Source organism: Arachis stenosperma, chromosome 3 (assembly GCF_014773155.1).
Source record: "Arachis stenosperma cultivar V10309 chromosome 3, arast.V10309.gnm1.PFL2, whole genome shotgun sequence".
Lineage (NCBI taxonomy): Eukaryota > Viridiplantae > Streptophyta > Magnoliopsida > Fabales > Fabaceae > Arachis > Arachis stenosperma.
In genome coordinates, this window is record NC_080379.1 from 139,937,443 (window position 1) to 139,957,279 (window position 19,837).

At 38.5% G+C, this 19,837-nt stretch overlaps 1 non-coding gene across 1 annotated transcript; it reads left to right on the plus strand.

Moving 5' to 3' along the window:
• The first annotated feature begins 10,342 nt into the window (after window positions 1-10,342).
• On the plus strand, window positions 10,343-10,446 carry LOC130972754 (small nucleolar RNA R71). Its single transcript, XR_009083917.1, has one exon. It is a non-coding gene; the product is annotated as a small nucleolar RNA R71 (small nucleolar RNA).
• Window positions 10,447-19,837: the final 9,391 nt, after the last annotated feature.

Consider the following 19,837-nt stretch of genomic DNA (forward strand, 5'->3'; position numbering starts at 1 on the left):
TCAATCTATGAACGTGTGTCTGACAACCACCTCCATTCTACATCAGATTGAATGAGTATCTCTTAGATTTCTTAATCAGAATCTTCGTGGTATAAGCTAGAATTGATGGCGGCATTCATGAGAATCCGAAAAGTCTAAACCTTGTCTGTGGTATTCCGAGTAGGATTCAAGAATTGAATGACTGTTACGAGCTTCAAACTCACGATTGTTGGGCATGATGACAAACGCAAAAGAATCAATGGATTCTATTCTGACATGATCGAGAACCAACAGATGATTAGCCGTGCTGTGACAGAGCATTTGGACCATTTTTACTGAGAGGATGGGAAGTAGCCATTGACAATGGTGACACCCAACATACAGCTTGCCATGGAAGGAGTCTTGCGTGTGGGAAGAGGAGTACAAGAGAAAAGCTGAAATTCAGATGACAAAGCATCTCCAAAACTCCAACATATTCTCCATTATTGCACAATAAGTATTTATTTTATGCCCTTTTTCCTTTTTCCATTGAACTTGAAAAACACTGTTGTTGGCATCCTGACTAAGAATAATAAGATAAACATAGCTTGCTTCAAACCAACAATCTCCGTGGGATTTGACCCTTACTCACGTAAGGTATTACTTGGACGACCCAGTGCACTTGCTGGTTAGTTGTGTGAGGTTGAGAAGAATTGTGATTTTCAATTTCGTGCACCAAGTTTTTGGCGTCGTTGTCGGGGATTGTTTGAGTTTGAACAACTAAAGGTTTATTTTGTTGCTTAGATTAGGAATAGAGTATTGATGCTATAGAGTCATTAAATTTGAGTCCTTTAATTTCTCTTCAAAAATTTTTCAAAAATATTATTTTTTCTTATTACTTTTTAATTTTTCGTGAGTTAGTGTCTTGTTCTAAGTTTGGTGTCAATTTCATATTTTATATTTTCCTTTTAAATTTTCGAATTTGTGTTCTTTGATCTTTAAGTTGTTCTTGTTTATTTTTCTTGTTTGATTTTTAGTTTTTCTTGTTCTGTGTCTTTTCTTGTTTTTCTTGTTCTTTTCCAAAGCATTAGTCTTCAAAAAGGAATTCATGTTTTAGTTAGTGAAAATACCTCTTCAAAACAAGTGTTACCTTTACTGCCCAATTGGCTAGAGCGTTGGTCTATGTTCTTGGTAATTGGGTATCTTCTTTTAAAATCTTTTTCAAAAATTTTTTTTCTTTGATTGAATCTTGTGCCATACTTTAAGTTTGGTGTTTTATTGTTAATCTTTTTATAATTTTCAAAAATTTTATTAAAGTTTTCTAAAAATTTTAAGTTTGGTGTTCTTTCTATTGTTCTTGGTGTTCTTGTGAATCTTCAAGGTGTTCTTGAGTCTTTCTTGTGTTTTGATCTTAAAATTTTTAAGTTTGGTGTTTCTTGGTGTTTTCCCTCCAAAATTTTCGAAAATAATGAGCATTAGATATAAAATTTTTAAGTCTTGTGTCTTTTGTGTGTTTTTCTCTTTCATCATAAAATTCAAAATTCAAAAAAATATCTTTTCATTTAATTATTCATTATTTTCGAATTCTTTTGGTTGACTTGGTCAAATTTTTTTAAAATCATATCTTTTTCAAAACTTCCTAACCACTTTTCCTCTCTCTTCAATTTTCAAAAATTATATCCAAAATTTTTCAAATCTTTTCAACTAATTAATTATTTTTGTTTTCAATTTTTTTTATTTTATTTTATTTGGTTTTCCAATTTTCGAATTTTTATTTAATTTTTCATTTATTTTATTTTATCTTCCTTTTAATTTCCGATATTCAAAAAAAAAAAATTTAATTCCGCATTACCTCCCTTACTCCAACATGGACCTAAGTGGAAATGAACAGTCCAGAAGGACTCTGGGGTCATATGCTAACCCCACTACTGCTTCATATGGGAGTAGTATATGTATACCCTCCATTGGAGTTAGTAGTTTTGAGTTGAATCCTCAGCTCATTATCATGGTACAGCAAAGTTGCCAGTATTTCGGTCTTCCACAGGAAGAACCTACAGAGTTTCTGGCACAATTTTTACAAATTGCTGACACAGTACATGATAAGGAAGTAGATCAGGATGTCTACAGATTATTACTGTTTCCATTTGCTGTAAAGGACCAAGCTAAGAGGTGGTTAAATAACCAACCTAAGGACAGCATAAAGATATGGAAACAGCTGTCAGAAAAATTCCTGAATCACTATTTTCCTCCAAAACGGATGACACAGCTAAGGCTGAGCATCCAAGGCTTCAAACAAGGAGATAATGAATCCCTTTATGATGCCTAGGAGAGATACAGAGAGATGCTAAGAAAATGCCCCTCTGAAATGTTTTCAGAGTGGGTGCAGTTAGACATCTTCTATTATGGGCTTACAGAGAGAGCTCAGATTTCTCTAGACCACTCAGCTGGTGGATCTATACACATGAGAAAGACAATAGAAGAAGCTCAAGAGCTTATTGATATAGTTGCCAGAAATCAGCATTTGTACCTAAGCAGTGAACCTTCCATCAATGAAGAGGCTAAAACAGTAACTGCTGAACTCAGTCCTCCAGAACAAGTTACTGAATTCAATCAGCAACTGGATTTTCTATCAAAACAGCTAGCCGAATTCAAGGAGATACTACAAGAAATAAGAATGGCTAATATGAATATGAAAGTACAGTTGAAGCAAACAGAGCAGTAGTTATCAAAACAAATAACAGAAGAGTGCCAAGCAGTTTAATTAAGAAGTGGGAAAACATTAAATACCTCACTTCAAGGTAGCAGGAAGCCAAGAAATGAGCAAACTACCCAAAATCCATCTGAGGACAGTAAGAGCCCAGAGAGGAATAATTATGGCGCTCAAACGCCAGAAAATGGGTGGAAAGCTAGCGTTGAACGCCCAAACCATGCTCAGTCCTGGCGTTCAACGCCAGAAACAAGCAAGGAATTGGCGTTGAACGCCCAAAGGAAGCACAGTTCTAGCATTCAGACGCCAGAAACAAGTAAGGAATTGGCGTCTAATGCCACTCCAGCTTCCACCCCTGGCATTCAAATGCCAGTGGGGGATCAGACACATACTAGTGCTGATAATAACCCTTCTAAAAAGGCTTCCCAACCCACATCTGTAGGCAATAAACCTGCAGCAACTAAGGTTGAGGAATACAAAGCCAAAATGCCTTATCCTCAAAAACTCCGCCAAGCGGAACAGGATAAGCAATTTGCCCGCTTTGCAGACTATCTCAGGACTCTTGAAATAAAGATTCCATTTGCAGAGGCACTTGAGCAAATACCCTCTTATGCTAAGTTCATGAAAGAGATCTTAAGTCATAAGAAGGATTGGAGGGAAACTGAAAAAGTTTACCTCACTAAAGAATGCAGTGCAGTCATTCTAAAAAGCTTACCTGAGAAGCTCAAAGATTCCGGAAGTTTTATGATACGATGCACATTAGAGGGTACTTGTACCAAGCAAGCTCTATGTGATCTTGGGGAAAGTATCAACCTAATATATGCATCTACTATCAAAAAGCTTGGTTTGACTGAAGAAGTCAAACTAACCCAGATATGTCTCCAACTTGCTGATGGCTCCATTAAATATCCATCAGGCGTGATTGAAGACATGATTGTCAAGGTTGGGTGGTGGACGAAAATGTGATCCTCAAAGTTGGTTTCTTTGTACTTGTATGAAATTTAAATATTGGCTCTATCAAAAATACCCCAAAGAGATCATGGTACGATGAATTGGGATTTTAATAATCCCTGGTAATGGCATGTGTGATCACAACTCCATTCAACTTAACCAGCAAGTGTACTGGGTCATCCAAGTAATACCTTACGTGAGTAAGGGTCGATCCCACAGAGATTGTTGGTATGAAGCAAGCTATGGTTACCTTGTAAATCTCAGTTAGGCAGATTAAATGGTTTATGATAAGTTCAAAAATAAATAATAAATAGAAAATAAAATAGTAAATAGTTACTCATATAATTCCATGGTGGGAATTTCAGATAGGCATATGTAGATGTTGTGCTCCCCTCGAATCTCTACTTTCTTATTACATTCATCCAATCCTTCTTACTCCTCTCCATGGCAAGCTGTATGTAGGGCATCACCATTGTCAATGGCTACATCCCATCCTCTCAGTGAAAATGGTCCTATGCTCTGTCACAGCACGGCTAATCATCTGTCGGTTCTCAATCAGGTTGGAATAGAATCCCTTGATTCTTTTGCGTCTGTCACTAACGCCCAGCCTTCAGGAGTTTGAAGCTCGTCACAGTCATTCAATCCCAGAATCCTACTCGGAATACCACAGACAAAGTTAGACTTTCCGGATTCCCGGAATCCTACTCAGAATACCACAGACAAGGTTAGACTTTCCGGATTCCCATGAATGCTGCCATCTATCTAGCTTATACCACGAAGATTCTGTTGGAGAATCTAAGAGATATGCGCCCGGCCTAAGGTAGAACGGAAGTGGTTGTCAGTCACGCGCGTTCATAGGTGAGAATGATGATGAGTGTCACGGATCATCACATTCATCAAGTTGAAGTGCAACGTATATCTTAGAATAAGAATAAAAGAGAATTGAATAGAAAATAATAGTAATTGTTTTGAAACTTGAGGTACAGCAGAGCTCCACACCCTTAATCTATGGTGTGTAGAAACTCCACCGTTGAAAATACATAAGTGAAAGGTTCAGGCATGGCCGAATGGCCAGCCCCCAAAACGTGATCAATGGCCTCCTAAGATGAAGAATAAAACAAAACTGAGACCGAAGATGAAACGTGGTCAAAAGACGACTAATACACTAGTAAAAAGTCTTATTTATACTAAACTAGCTACTAGGGTTTACAGAGGTAAGTAATTGATGCATAAATTCACTTCCGGGACCCACTTGGTGTGTATTTGGGCTGAGCTTGATCTATCTACGAGCTGAGGCTTCCTTTGGAGTTGAACGCCGAGTTATAGCGTGTTTCTGGCGTTCAACTCCGGGTTGTGACGTGTTTTTGGCGTTTGACTCCAGACAGCAGCATGTACTTGGCGTTGAGCGCCACTTTACGTCGTCAATTCTCGAATAAAGTATGGACTATTATATATTTCTGAAAAGCTCTGGATGTCTACTTTCCAACTCCGTTGAGAGCGTGCCATTTGGAGTTCTATATCTCCAGAAAATTCATTTTGAGTGCAAGGAGGTCAGATTCCAACAGCATCAGCAGTCCTTTTGTCAGCCTTTTTCAGAGTTTTGCTCAAGTCCCTCAATTTTAGCCAGAAATTACCTGAAATCACAGAAAAACACACAAACTCATAGTAAAGTCCAAAAATGTGAATTTAACATAAAAACTAATGAAAACATCCCTAAATGTAGCTTGAACTTACTAAAAACTACCTAAAAACAATGCCAAAAAGCGTATAAATTATCCGCTCATCACAACACCAAACTTAAATTGTTGCTTGTCCCCAAGCAACTGAAAATCAATTAGGATAAAAAGAAGAGAATGTACTATAAATTCCAGAATATCAATGAATATTAATTATAATTAGATGAGCGGGACTTGTAGCTTTTTGCTTCTGAACAGTTTTGGCATCTCACTTTTTCCTTTGAAGTTTAGAATGATTGGCTTCTCTAGGAACTTAGAATTTCGGATAGTGTTATTGATTCTCCTAGTTAAGTATGTTGATTCTTGAACACAGCTACTTATGAGTCTTGGCCGTGGCGCTAAGCATTTTGTTTTCCAGTATTACCACCGGATACATAAATGCCACATACACATAACTGGGTGAACCTTTTCAGATTGTGACTCAGCTTTGCTAGAGTCCCCAGTTAGTGGTGTCCAGAGCTCTTAAGCACACTCTTTTGCTTTGGATCACGACTTTAACCACTCAATCTCAAGCTTTACACTTGGACCTTCATGACACAAGCACATGGTTTGGGACAGCTTGATTTAGCCGCTTAGGCCTGGATTTTATTTCCTTGGGCCCTCCTATCCATTGATGCTCAAAGCCTTGGATCCTTTTTACCCTTGCCTTTGGGTTTTAAGGGCTATTGGCTTTTTCTGCTTGCTTTTTCTTTTTCCTTCTATTTTTTTTGCCATTTTTTTTCACAAGCTTTTGCTTTTTCACTGCTTTTTCTTTCTTCAAGAATCAATTTCATGATTTTTCAGATTGTCAATACCATTTCTCTTTGTTCATCATTCTTTCAAGAGCCAACAATTTTAACATTCATAAACAACAAGATCAAAAATATGCACTGTTTAAGCATTCATTCAGAAAACACAAAGTATTGTCACCACATCAATATAATTAAACTAAATTCAAGGATAAATTCGAAATTCATGTACTTCTTGTTCTTTTTGAATTAGAAACATTTTTCATTTAAGAAAGGTGAAGGATTAATGGAATTATTCATAGCTTTAAGACATAGTTACTAAATGATCATGAAGTAGAGACACAAAATATAAATGAACCAACATAAAAACCGAAAAGCAGAAAGAAATAAGAACAAGGAATGAATCCACCTTAGTTGCGTCTCCTTCTTGAAGGACCAACAATGTCCTTAAGCTCTTCTATGTCCCTTCCTTGCCTTTGTTGCTCCTCCCTCATTACTCTTTGATCTTCTCTTATTTCATGGAGAATGATGGAGTACTCATGATGTTCCACCCTTAATTGTTCCACATTGTAGCTCAAATCTTCTAAGGAAGTGTTGAGTTGTTCCCAATAGTTGTTGGGAGGAAAGTGCATCCCTTGAGGCATCTCAGGGATTTCTTGATGATGAGCTTCCTCATGCATCTCTTGAGATCCGTGGAGGGTCTCTCTTGCTTGCTCCATCCTCTTCTTGGTGATGGGCTTATCCTCTTCAATGGAGATGTCTCTTTCTATGATAACTCCAGCTGAGTAACATAGATGGCAAATAAGGTGAGGAAAAGCTAGCCTTGCCATGGTGGAGGGCTTTTCGGCTATTTTGTAGATTTCATTAGAGATGACTTCATGAACTTCTACTTCCTCTTCAATCATGATGCTATGAATCATGATGGCCCGATCCACAGTAACTTCAGATCGGTTGCTAGTGGGAATGATGGAGCGTTGAATGAACTCCAACCATCCTCTAGCCACAGGTTTGAGGTCTAGTCTTCTTAGTTGAACTGGCTTGCCTTTGGAGTCTTTTTTCCATTGAGCTCCTTTCACACATATGTCCATTAGGACTTGGTCCAACCTTTGATTAAAGTTGACCCTTCTAGTGTAGGGGCGTACATCTTCTTGCATCATGGGCAAGTGGAACGCCAACCTTACATTCTCCGGACTAAAATCTAAGTATTTCCCCCGAACCATTGTGAGATAATTCTTTGGACTCGGGTTCATACTTTGATCATGGTTCCTAGTGATCCATGCATTGGCATAGAACTCTTGAACCATTAAGATTCCGACTTGTTGCAAGGGGTTGGTTAGGACTTCCCAACCTCTTCTTCGGATCTCATGTCGGATCTCCGGATACTCATTTTTCTTGAGCTTGAAAGGGACCTCAGGGATCACCTTCTTCTTTGCCACAACATCATAGAAGTGGTCTTGATGGCTTTTGGAGATGAATCTTTCCATCTCCCATGACTCGGAGGTTGAAGCTTTTGTCTTCCCTTTTCCTTTTCTAGAGGATTCTCCGGCCTTAGGTGCCATTGATGGTAATGGAAAAACAAAAAGCTTATGCTTTTACCACACCAAACTTAAAATATTGCTCGCTCTCGAGCAAGAAAAGAAAGAAGAGAAGAAGAAGAAGAAAATATGGAGGATAGTGAGGGGAGATGGATTCAGCCAAGGTATAGAAGAAGGGGTTTTGTTGTGTGGAAATGAAGTAGAATGGAAGGGTATATATAGGGAGGGGAGAGGGTGTAGTTTCGGTCATTTAGGGTGGGTTTGGGTGGGAAAGTGGTTTTGAATTTTGAAGGTAAGTGGGGTTTATGGGGAAGAGTGGATGGATGTGAGTGGTGAGGGGGTAATTGGGAAGAGAGATTGAAGTTGTTGGGAAGTGTGATATGGGGAAGAGTGTTATAGGATTAGGAGGTAAGGTGAGAATATGCTAGGTGGGGATCCTGTGGGGTCCACAGATCCTGAGATGATCCTGTAGGGTCCACAGATCCTGAGGTGATCCTGTGGGGTCCACAGATCCTGAGGTGTCAAGGAATTACATCCCTGCACCAAATAGGCATGCAAAATGCCTTTGCATACCATTCTGGCATTTAAACGCCGAGGTGATGCACGTTCTGGGCGTTCAACGCCCATGTGTAGCATGTTTCTGGCTTTGAACGCCAATTCCATGCTTGTTACTGGTGTTCAGCGCCAGCTTTTCTCAAGGCACATTTCTGGTGTTCAAACGCCAGAATGTTGCTTGTTTCTGGCATTCAGCGCCAGATTCATGCTCTGTTCTGGCGTTGAACGCCAGCCAGATGCTCCTTACTGGCGTTGAACGCCAGTTTGTCCTCCCTCCAGGGTGTGATTTTACTTCTGCTGTTTTTGATTCTATTTTTAATTTTTATATTTTTTTTCGTGACTCCATATGATCATGTACCTAATAAAACACAAAATAACAATAAAATAAAATAAAATAAAAATTAGATAAATAAAATTGGGTTGCCTCCCAACAAGTGCTTCTTTAATGTCAATAGTTTGACAGTAGGCTCTCATGGAGCCACAAGGTGATCAGGTCAATGTTGTATAGTCCCAACACCAAACTTAGAGTTTGGATATGGGGTCTTAACACCAAACTTAGAGTTTGGTTGTGGCCTCCCAACACCAAACTTAGAGTTTGACTGTGGGGGCTCTTCTTGACTCTGAACTGAGAGAAGCTCTTTGTGCTCACTCTCTTTTGCCACAGAGGGATGGCCATGTGTCTTAAACACAAGGTAGTCCCCATTCAATTGAAGGACTAATTCACCTCTGTTGACATCTATCACAGCTCCTGCTGTGGCTAGAAAAGGTCTTCCAAGGATGATACACTTATCCTCTTCCTTCCTAGTGTCTAAGATTATAAAATCAGCAGGGATGTAAAGGCCTTCAACCTTTACTAACACGTTCTCTACTACTCCATAAGCTTGTCTTAATGACTTGTCTGCCAATTGTAATGAGAACAAGGCAGGTTGTACCTCAATGATCCCCAGCTTCTCCATTACAGAGAGTGACATAAGATTTATCCCTGATCCCAGATCACATAGAGCTTTTTCAAAGGTCAATGTACCTATGGTACAAGGTATTAAGAACTTGCCAGGATCTTGTCTCTTTTAAGGTAAAATTTGCTGAATCCAGGTATCTAGTTCACTAATGAGCAAGGGAGGTTCACTTTCCCAAGTCTCATTACCAAACAACTTGACATTCAGCTTCATGATAGCTCCTAAATATTGAGCAACTTGCTCTCCAGTCACATCTTCATCCTCCTCAGAGGAAGAATAGTCTTCAAAGCTCATGAATGGCAGAAGGAGATTTAATGGAATCTCTATGGTCTCTATATGAGCCTCAGATTTCTTTGGATCCTTAATAGGAAATTCGTTCTTGCTTGAGAGACGTCCCAGGAGGTCTTCCTTAGTAGGATTTTCATCCTTCTCTTCCCTTGTGCATTCGGCCATATTGATTACATCAATGGCTTTGCACTCTCCTTTTGGATTCTCTTCTGTATTGCTTGGGAGAATACTGGGAGGAGTTTTAATGACTTTCTTACTCAGCTGGCCCACTTGTGCCTCCAGATTTCTGATGGAGGATCTTGTTTCACTCATGAAACTGAAAGTGGCCTTTGACAGATCAGAGACTAGATTGGCTAAATTAGAAGTGTTTTGTTCAGAATTCTCTGTCTGTTGCTGAGAAGATGATGGAAAAGGCTTGCTATTGCTCAGCCTATTGCGTCCACCATTGTTAAAGCCTTGTTGAGGCTTTTGTTGATCCTTCCATGAGAAATTTGGATGATTTCTCCATGATGAATTATAGGTATTTCCATAAGGTTCACCCATGTAATTAACCTCTGCCATTGCAGGGTTCTCAGGATCATAAGCTTCTTCAGAAGCTGCCTCTTTAGTACTGTTGGATGCATTTTGCCATCCATTCAGACTTTGAGAGATCATGTTGACTTGCTGAGTCAACACTTTGTTTTGAGCCAATATGGTATTCAGAGCATCAATTTCAAGAACTCTCTTCCTCTGAGGTGTCCCATTATTCACGGAATTCCTCTCAGAAGTGTACATGAATTGGTTATTTGCAACCATGTTAATAAGTTCTTGAGCCTCTTCAAGCGTTTTCTTTAGGTGAATAGATCCACCTGCAGAATGGTCCAATGACATTTTTGAAAACTCAGATAGACCATAATAGAATATATCTAATATGGTCCATTCTGAAAACATGTCATATGGACACCTTTTGGTCAACTGCTTGTATCTTTCCCAAGCTTCATAGAGGGATTCACCATCTTTTTGTTTGAAGGTCTGAACATCCACTCTAAGCTTGCTCAGCTTTTGAGGAGGAAAGAATTTATCCAAGAAGGCCGTGACCAGCTTATCCCAGGAGTCCAGGCTATCCTTAGGTTGTGAATCCAACCATATTCTAGCTCTGTCTCTTACAGCAAAAGGGAAAAGCATGAGCCTGTAGACTTCAGGATCTACTCCATTCGTCTTTACAGTCTCACAAATTTGCAAGAACTCAGTTAAAAACTGGTAAGGATCTTCAAATGGAAGTCCATAAAACTTGCAGTTCTGTTGCATTAAAGCAACTAGTTGAGGCTTAAGCTCAAAATTATTGGCTCCAATGGCAGGAATGGAGATGCTTCTTCCATCAAATTTTGACGTTGGCTTTGTGAAGTCACCTGTTGTTGGGTTCGGCTGCCATCTCCTTCTCTTGTTCTAATATTTCTGAAAGGTTACCTTTAGATTGTTGTAATTTAGCTTCTCTTAGTTTCCTCTTCAGAGTCCTTTCAGGTTCGGGATCAATTTCAACAAGAGTGCCTTTTTTCTTGTTCCTGCTCATATGAAAGAGAAAAAAATAGGAAAAGAAGAGGTATTCTCTATGTCACAGTATAGAGATTCCTTTATGTTAGTAGAAGAAGAAAGGGGAGAAGGGTGAAGAAGAATGGGTTTGGATTTTTAGATGAAGAGAGGTGAAGAGAAGTGTTAGTAAATAAATAATTAAATAGAATAAGAAAAGAGAGGGAGAGTTCAAAAATTAATTTTTGAAAAGGAGTTAGTAATTTTGAAAATTAAAGAAAAGATATGATTAAATTTAAAATAATTAAAAAGAATTTTTGAAAAAGGATGAGATATTTTCGAAAATTAGAGAGGAAAAAGTAGTTAGGTGGTTTTGAAAAAGAAAAGAAACAAATAAAAAGTCAAATAGTTAGTTGAAAAAGATATTAAAATCAATTTTGAAAAGATTAGAAGATAAGAAGTTAGATAAGATATTTTGAAATCAAATTTTGAAAAAGATAAAATTTTTGAAAAAGATATGATAAAAGGATAAGATAAAAAGATAAGATAGATAAGATATGGTTGAAAAAGATTTAAAATTAAAATTAAAATTAATTACTTAACTAACAAGAAACTTAAAAATATAAGATTCTAGATTTTAAAGATTGAGCCTTTCTTAACAAGAAAGTAACAAACTTCAAATTTTTGAATCAATCATATTACTTGTTAGTGTAATTTCGAAAATATGATATAAAGATAAGAAAAAGATTTTGAAAATAATTTGAAAAAGATTTTTTTTGAAAATTTTCAAAAAACAAAGATAAAATTGAAAAGATATGATTTTTGAAAAAGATTTTGAAAAGATAAGATTTTTAAATTTTTGAAAATTTGACTTGACTTGTAATCAATAACTAATTTTAAAAATTTTTGACTAAGTCAACTCAAATTTTCGAAAATTATGAGAAAAATAAGGAGAAGATATTTTTTTGATTTTTGAATTTTTAATTATGAGAGAGAAAACACAAACATGATCCAAAACATGCAAATTTTGGATCAAAATACAAGATGCATGCAAGAACATTATGAATGTCAAGATGAACACCAAGAACACTTTGAAGATCATGATGAACATCAAGAACATAATTTTGAAAAATTTTTGATGCAAAGAAAACATGCAAGACACTACACTTAGAAATCTTTAATGCATGAACTCTAACAAACGAAAAATGCATATGAAAAATAACAAACAACACAAAGCAAGAAAACATCAAGATCAAACAAGAAGACTTGTCAAGAACAACTTGAAGATCATGAAGAACACTATGAATGCATGGAATTTTCGAAAAATGCAAGTAAAAATTTTTAAAACATGCAATTGACACCAAACTTAAAAATTGACTCAAGACTCAAACAAGAAACACAAAATAAAAATTTTTTTTGGATTTTTATTATTTTTTCGAAAACAAAGTTGGAAAAACGAAAAAGAAAAGAAAAATTTCGAAAAAGATTTTTGAAAAGTTTTTGAAAAGAAAATTACCTAATCTGAGCAACAAGATGAACCGTCAGTTGTCCAAACTCGAACAATCCCCGGCAACGGCGCCAAAAACTTGGTGGACGAAAATGTGATCCTCAAAGTTGGTCTCTTTGTACTTGTATGAAATTTAAATATTGGCTCTATCAAAAATATCCCAAAGAGATCATGGTATGATGAATTGGGATCTTAATAATCCCTGGTAATGGCACGTGTGATCACAACTCCGTTCAACTTAACCAGCAAGTGTACTGGGTCATCCAAGTAATAACTTACGTAAGTAAGGGTTGATCCCACAGAGATTGTTGGTATGAAGCAAGCTATGGTTACCTTGTAAATCTCAGTTAGGCAGATTAAATGGTTTATGATAAGTTCGAAAATAAATAATAAACAGAAAATAAAATAGTAAATAGTTACTCATATAATTTCATGGTGGGAATTTCAAATAGGCATATGTAGATGCTGTGCTCCTCTCGAATCTCTACTTTCTTATTACATTCATCCAATCCTTCTTACTCCTTTCCATGGCAAGCTGTATGTAGGGCATCACCGTTGTCAATGGCTACATCCCATCATCTCAGTGAAAATGGTCCTATGCTCTGTCACAGCACGGTTAATCATCTGTCGGTTCTCAATCAGGTTGGAATAGAATCCCTTGATTCTTTTGCGTCTGTCACTAACGCCCAGCCTTCAGGAGTTTGAAGCTCGTCACAGTCATTCAATCCCAGAATCCTACTCGGAATACCACATACAAGGTTAGACTTTCCGGATTCCCGGAATCCTACTCGGAATACCATAGACAAGGTTAGACTTTCTGGATTCCCATGAATGCTGCCATCTATCTAGCTTATACCACGAAGATTCTGTTAGGGAATCTAAGAGATATGCGCCCGGCCAAAGATAGAACGGAAGTGGTTGTCAGTCACGCGCGTTCATAGGTGAGAATGATGATGAGTGTCACGGATCATCACATTCATCAAGTTGAAGTGCAACGTATATCTTAGAATAAGAATAAAAGAGAATTGAATAGAAAATAATAGTAATTGTATTGAAACTTGAGGTACAACAGAGCTCCACACCCTTAATCTATGGTGTATAGAAACTCCACCGTTGAAAATACATAAGTGAAAGGTTTAGGCATGGCCGAATGGCCAGCCCCCAAAACGTGATCAGTGGCCTCCTAAGATGAAGAATAAAACAAAACTGAGACTAAAGATGAAACGTGGTCAAAAGACGACTAATACACTAGTAAAAAGTCTTATTTATACTAAACTAGCTACTAGGGTTTACAGAGGTAAGTAATTGATGCATAAATTCACTTCCGGGGCCCACTTGGTGTGTGTTTGGGCTGAGCTTGATCTATCCACGAGCTGAGGCTTCCTTTGGAGTTGAACGCCGAGTTATAGCGTGTTTCTGGCGTTCAACTCCAGGTTGTGACATGTTTCTGGCGTTTGACTCCAGACAGCAGCATGTACTTGGCGTTGAGCGCCACTTTACGTCATCAATTCCTGAATAAAGTATGGACTATTATATATTGCTGGAAAGTGCTGGATGTCTACGTTCCAACGCCGTTGAGAGCGCGCCATTTAGAGTTCTGTAGCTCCAGAAAATCCATTTTGAGTGCAGGAAGGTCAGATTCCAACAGCATCAGCAGTCCTTTTGTCAGCCTTTTTCAGAGTTTTGCTCAAGTCCCTCAATTTCAGTCAGAAATTACCTGAAATCACAGAAAAATACACAAACTCATAGTAAAGTCTAGAAATGTAAATTTAACATAAAAACTAATGAAAACATCCCTAAATGTAGCTTGAACTTACTAAAAACTACCTAAAAACAATGCCAAAAAGCGTATAAATTATCCGCTCATCATTGGGCCATTTGCCTTTCCTACTGACTTTGTGGTGCTGGAAATGGAGGAGCACAAGAGTGCAACTCTCATTCTAGAAAGACCTTTCCTAGCAACTGGCCGAACCCTTATTGACGTTCGAAAAGGGGAAGTAACCCTGAGAGTCAATGAGGATGAATTCAAGTTGAATGTTGTCAAAGCCATGCAGCATCCAGACACCCAAAATGACTGCATGAGCATTGATATTATTGACTCTCTGGTAAAAGAAATCAATATGGCTTAGAGTCTCAAATTAGAGCTAGAGGATATCTTTAAAGATATTCAGCTTGATCTGGAGGAACTAGAGAGAATAATAGAACCTCTAAAAATTCCTCAGAAAGAGGAGAAATCTCCCAAACCCGAGCTCAAACCATTACCACCATCCATGAAATATGCATTTCTAGGAGAAGGTGATACCTTTCCTGTAATCATAAGCTCTACCTTAGAGCCACAGGAAGAGGAAGCACTAATTCAAGTGCTAAGGACACACAAGACAGCTGTTGGGTGGTCCATCAGTGATCTTAAGGGCATTAGCCCAGCCAGATGCATGCACAAGATCCTATTGGAGGGTGACGCTAAGCCAGTGGTTCAACCACAAAGGCGGCTGAATCCAGCCATGAAGGAGGTGGTGCAGAAAGAGGTCACTAAATTACTAGAGGATGGAATTATCTATCCTATTTCTGATAGCCCCTGGGTAAGCCCTGTCCAAGTCGTCCCTAAGAAAGGAGGCATGACAGTGGTCTATAATGAAAAAAAATGAACTGGTTCCTACAAGAACAGTTACAGGGTGGCGTATGTGTATTGATTACAAAAGACTCAATACAGCCACTAGAAAGGATCATTTTCCTTTACCATTCATAGACCAGATGCTAGAAAGACTGGCAGGTCATGAATACTACTGCTTTCTGGATGGATATTCAGGTTATAATCAAATTGCAGTAGATCCCCATGATCAAGAGAAAACAACATTCACATGTCCATCCGGAGTATTTGCATACAGAAGGATGCCATTTGGTAGGGCTGTCAAACGGGCTAGCCCGGCCCATTTAGGCCCAGCCCATTAAGCCCATGGGTTAAACGGGCTGGCCCATTTAAGTCCGCTTTATTCGCGGGCCAAAATTTTTAGCCCGGCCCATTTATAGTCAGCCCGATGGGTTAAACGGGCCAGCCCGTTTATCATTTTATTTTATTTTTTAAAAAATATTTTGACAAAAAATACCACTTTTAGGTCAAAAACCATTTAAAAAAATTTTTTTTTAGTTGATGGGTCGGATTTTCGGGTCGGATCGGGAAAAATATTAGCTAAAAGTGTTACTTTTTTTAAAAAAAAATGAAAAAAAAATTAAACGGGCCACCCGTTTAACCCGCGGGCTAGCCCCTTTAACCCGTCATTTTTTTCGGGTTAATCGGGCTCAGCCCGTTTAGCCCAAAATTTAAACGGGCTTAATTTTAGGGGCAAAGCCCGCCCATTTAAACGGGTAAACGGGCTGGTCCGATGGGTTTAGCCCATTTTGACAGCCCTACCATTTGGTCTGTGCAATGCACCTGCAACCTTTCAAAGGTGCATGCTCTCTATTTTCTCTGATATGGTGAAAAAATTTCTGAAAGTCTTCATGGATGACTTTTTAGTATTTGGAGACTCATTCAGCTTCTGTCTTGACCATCTAGCACTTGTTCTAAAGAGGTGCCAAGAGACTAACTTAGTTTTAAACTGGGAGAAATGTCACTTTATGGTGACTGAAGAAATTTTCCTTGGGCACAAAATTTTGAACAAGGGAATAGAGGTGGATCAAGCTAAGGTAGAGGTAATTGAAAAATTACCACCACCATCCAATGTTAAGGCAATCAGAAGCTTTCTGGGGCATGCAGGATTCTATAGGAGGTTTATAAAGGATTTTTCAAAAATCGCCAAAACTCTAAGTAATCTGCTAGTTGCTGACACGCCATTTATCTTTGATCAAGAGTGTCTACAGGCGTTTGAGACTCTAAAAGCTAAGCTGGTCACAGCACCAGTCATCTTTGCACCAGACTGGACATTACCATTTGAATTAATGTGTGATGCTAGTGACCATGCCATTGGTGCAGTGTTGGGACAAAGGCATGACAAACTTCTGCACGTCATTTATTATGCCAATCGTGTTCTAAATGACGCACAGAAGAACTACACAACCACAGAAAAAGAGTTACTTGCAGTGGTTTACGCTATTGACAAGTTCAGATCCTATTTAGTGGGATCAAAAGTGATTGTATATACTGACCATGCTGCTCTTAAATATCTACTCACAAAGCAGGATTCAAAACCCAGACTCATTAGATAGGTGTTGCTTCTGCAAGAGTTTGATATATAAATAAGAGACAGAAAAGGGACAGAGAACCAAGTAGCAGATCACCTGTCCCGAATAGAACCAGTAGAAGGGGCGTCCCTCCCTTTTACTGAGATCTCTAAAAACTTTTCAGATGAGCAACTCCTTGCCATCCAGGAAGTGCCATGGTTTGCAAACATTGCAAACTACAAGGCAGTGAGATTCATACCCAAAGAGTACAGTAGGCAGCAATCAAAGAAATTGATCACAGATGCAAAGTACTATCTTTGGGATGAACCATATCTCTTCAAGAGATGTGCAGATGGAGTAATCCGTAGATGTGTGCTTAAAGAAGAAGCACAGAAGATCCTCTAGCACTGCCATGGATCACAGTATGGATGACATTTTGGAAGTGAGCGAACAACCACAAGAGTCCTCCAATGTGGCTTCTACTGGCCTACTCTCTATAAAGATTCTCGAGTGTTTGTACTTAATTGTGACAGTTGCCAAAGATCTGGTAATCTACCTCACAGTTATGCCATGCCTCAACAAGGGATCTTGGAGATTGAGTTGTTTGATGTATGGGGTATTGACTTCATGGGGCCTTTCCCACCATCATACTCAAACACTTATATTCTGGTGGCAGTGGATTATGTATCCAAATGGGTGGAAACTATTGAAACACCCACTAATGACACTAAGACAGTGTTAAAATTCCTCCAGAAACACATCTTCAGCAGATTTGGTACCCTTAGAATATTAATCAGTGATGGGGGCACTCATTTCTGCAATAAACAACTTTACTCTGCTTTGGTTCGTTATGGAGTTAGCCATAGGGTGGCCACTCCATATCATCCACAGACAAATGGGCAAGCTGAAGTCTCAAATAGAGAACTTAAAAGAATCCTAGAACGGACTGTGATTAACCGTAGAAGGGATTGGGTAAGAAACTTGGATGAGGCTCTTTGGGCATACAGAACAGCATTCAAGACCCCTATAAGGACCTCTCGATACCAGCTTGTGTATGGAAAGGCATGTCACTTGCCAGTGGAACTGGAACATAAGGCCTATTGGGCAACCAGATTCCTGAACCTTGATGTCAAGTTAGCTGGAGAAAAATGATTGCTCTAGTTAAATGAGCTAGAAGAATTTAGACTCAATGCTTTCGAGAATGCAAAAATTTACAAAGAGAAAGCAAAAAGATGGCATGATAAGAAACTGTCATCCAAAGTCTTTGAGCCAGGGCAGAAAGTTCTGCTATTTAATTTTAGGCTCAGATTATTTCCCGGGAAATTGAAATCCCGGTGGAGAGGACCATATGTGATTACAAGTGTGTCACCATATGGATACGTAGAGCTTCAGGATAATGATTCTAACAAAAAGTTCATTGTTAATGGACAGAGAGTTAAACATTATCTTGAAAGCAATTTTGAGCAAGAATGCTCAAAACTGAGGCTTGATTAAAGCTTAGTAATAGTCCAGCTAAAGACAATAAAGAAGCGCTTGCTGGGAGGCAACCCAGCCATTTACAAAGTTTATTTGTTAATTAATTGATTTTTACAGGTATATGTCAAGTATCTTCAAGGTAAAATAGCAATTGCTTAAGTTCACAGAGTTACAGAAGGATTCGCAAGATAAAATAGCAAAAAGGAAGCTCACTGGTGCGAAAAAGCCAGTAAAAGCTGTTTTGAGCGTTGAATGCCCAAAAGAAGCATCCACTGGGCGTTCAACGCCAGTAAGGATAGCCATCTGGGCGTTAAACGCCAGAAAGAAGCATCTTCTGAGCGTTGAACGCCAGAAAGAAGCACCTTCTGGGCGTTTAACGCCAGATTTACAGCATCCTGGGCGTTCAGAAAAACGCCCAGTGACAAAGGACTTCCTGGCGTTCAACGCCAGAAAGAAGCAACAGTTGGGCATTGAACGCCCAGGAGAAGCAGCGTTTGGGCGTTTAACGCCAGGATGGTGGGGAGGAGGTAAATTCGTTTTTTCTTCACAAATTTTTAATTTTTTTGTGTTTCAATTCATGATTTCTTGCATAAACACGTTCCAAATTCTCATCCTTCAATTCCAAAAATTTTAATCCTAATTTCTAAAAACCCTAATTTCTAAAATCCCTTTTTCAAAAATATCAAATGTATCTTAATCCATAAACACAAATCTTTTTCCAATCCAATCCAACTTTTTTTCAAATTTTTCAAAAATCAATTATCTTTTAAAATCTTTTTCAAAATAAAAATTCAGATTTATCTTTTCCAATATCATTCACAACTTTTTATTTTTAAATTATATATTTTTTTATCATATTTATCTTTCATAAATCATATCTTCTATCTTATCTTTTTTTAAAATTTTCGAAAAACCCACCCCTCCCTTTTACATCCCATTCGGCCTCCCCCTTCTCATCCTCCATTCCACACTAACACTCCTTCTATCCCTCTCCTTTCTTTTCTTTTGCTTGAGGACAAGCAAACCTCTAAGTTTGGTGTGTTTATCCGTGATTACTAAACTATACCCACTATGATCATGGCTCCTAAAGGAAAACAACCCACTCCAAGAGACAAGAAAGAGAGTATTCCAAACCCACTTTGGAATCAAGGGAAGTTCTTAACCAAAGAACACTCAGACCATTACTACAAAATAATGGGTCTAAGATTAGTGATCCCGGAAGTCAAGTTCGATCTGAAGAAGATGAATATCTAGAGACCCAAGAGCAAATTCGAAACAGGAACTGGGAAATCCTAGCTAATCCTGAAACAAAAGTAGGAAGGAACATGGTTCAGGAGTTCTATGCTAATCTGTGGCAAACAGACAGGCAGAGAATATCTGGAACTGCCCTCTATGACTATCGGACTTTGGTCAGAGGAAAGATTGTTCACATCCACCCTGACAAAATCAGGGAGATCTTTAAGCTGCCTCAGCTGAAAGATGACCCAAACTCCTTTAATAGGAGAGTGATAAGAACAAACAAGGGCCTGGATAAGATTCTAGAGGATATATGCATCCCTGGAGCCAGTGGACCACCAGCACCACTGGAATCCCAATTCAACTCAAGAGAGAAGATCTCAAACCAGTCGCCAGAGGCTGGCTAGACTTCATTGGGCGTTCTATATTGCCCACTAGCAACCGTTCTGAAGTCACTGTTAAAAGAGCAGTGATGATTCACTGCATCATGTTGGGAAGAGAAGTAGAAGTTCATCAACTAATCTCGTGTGAACTTTACAA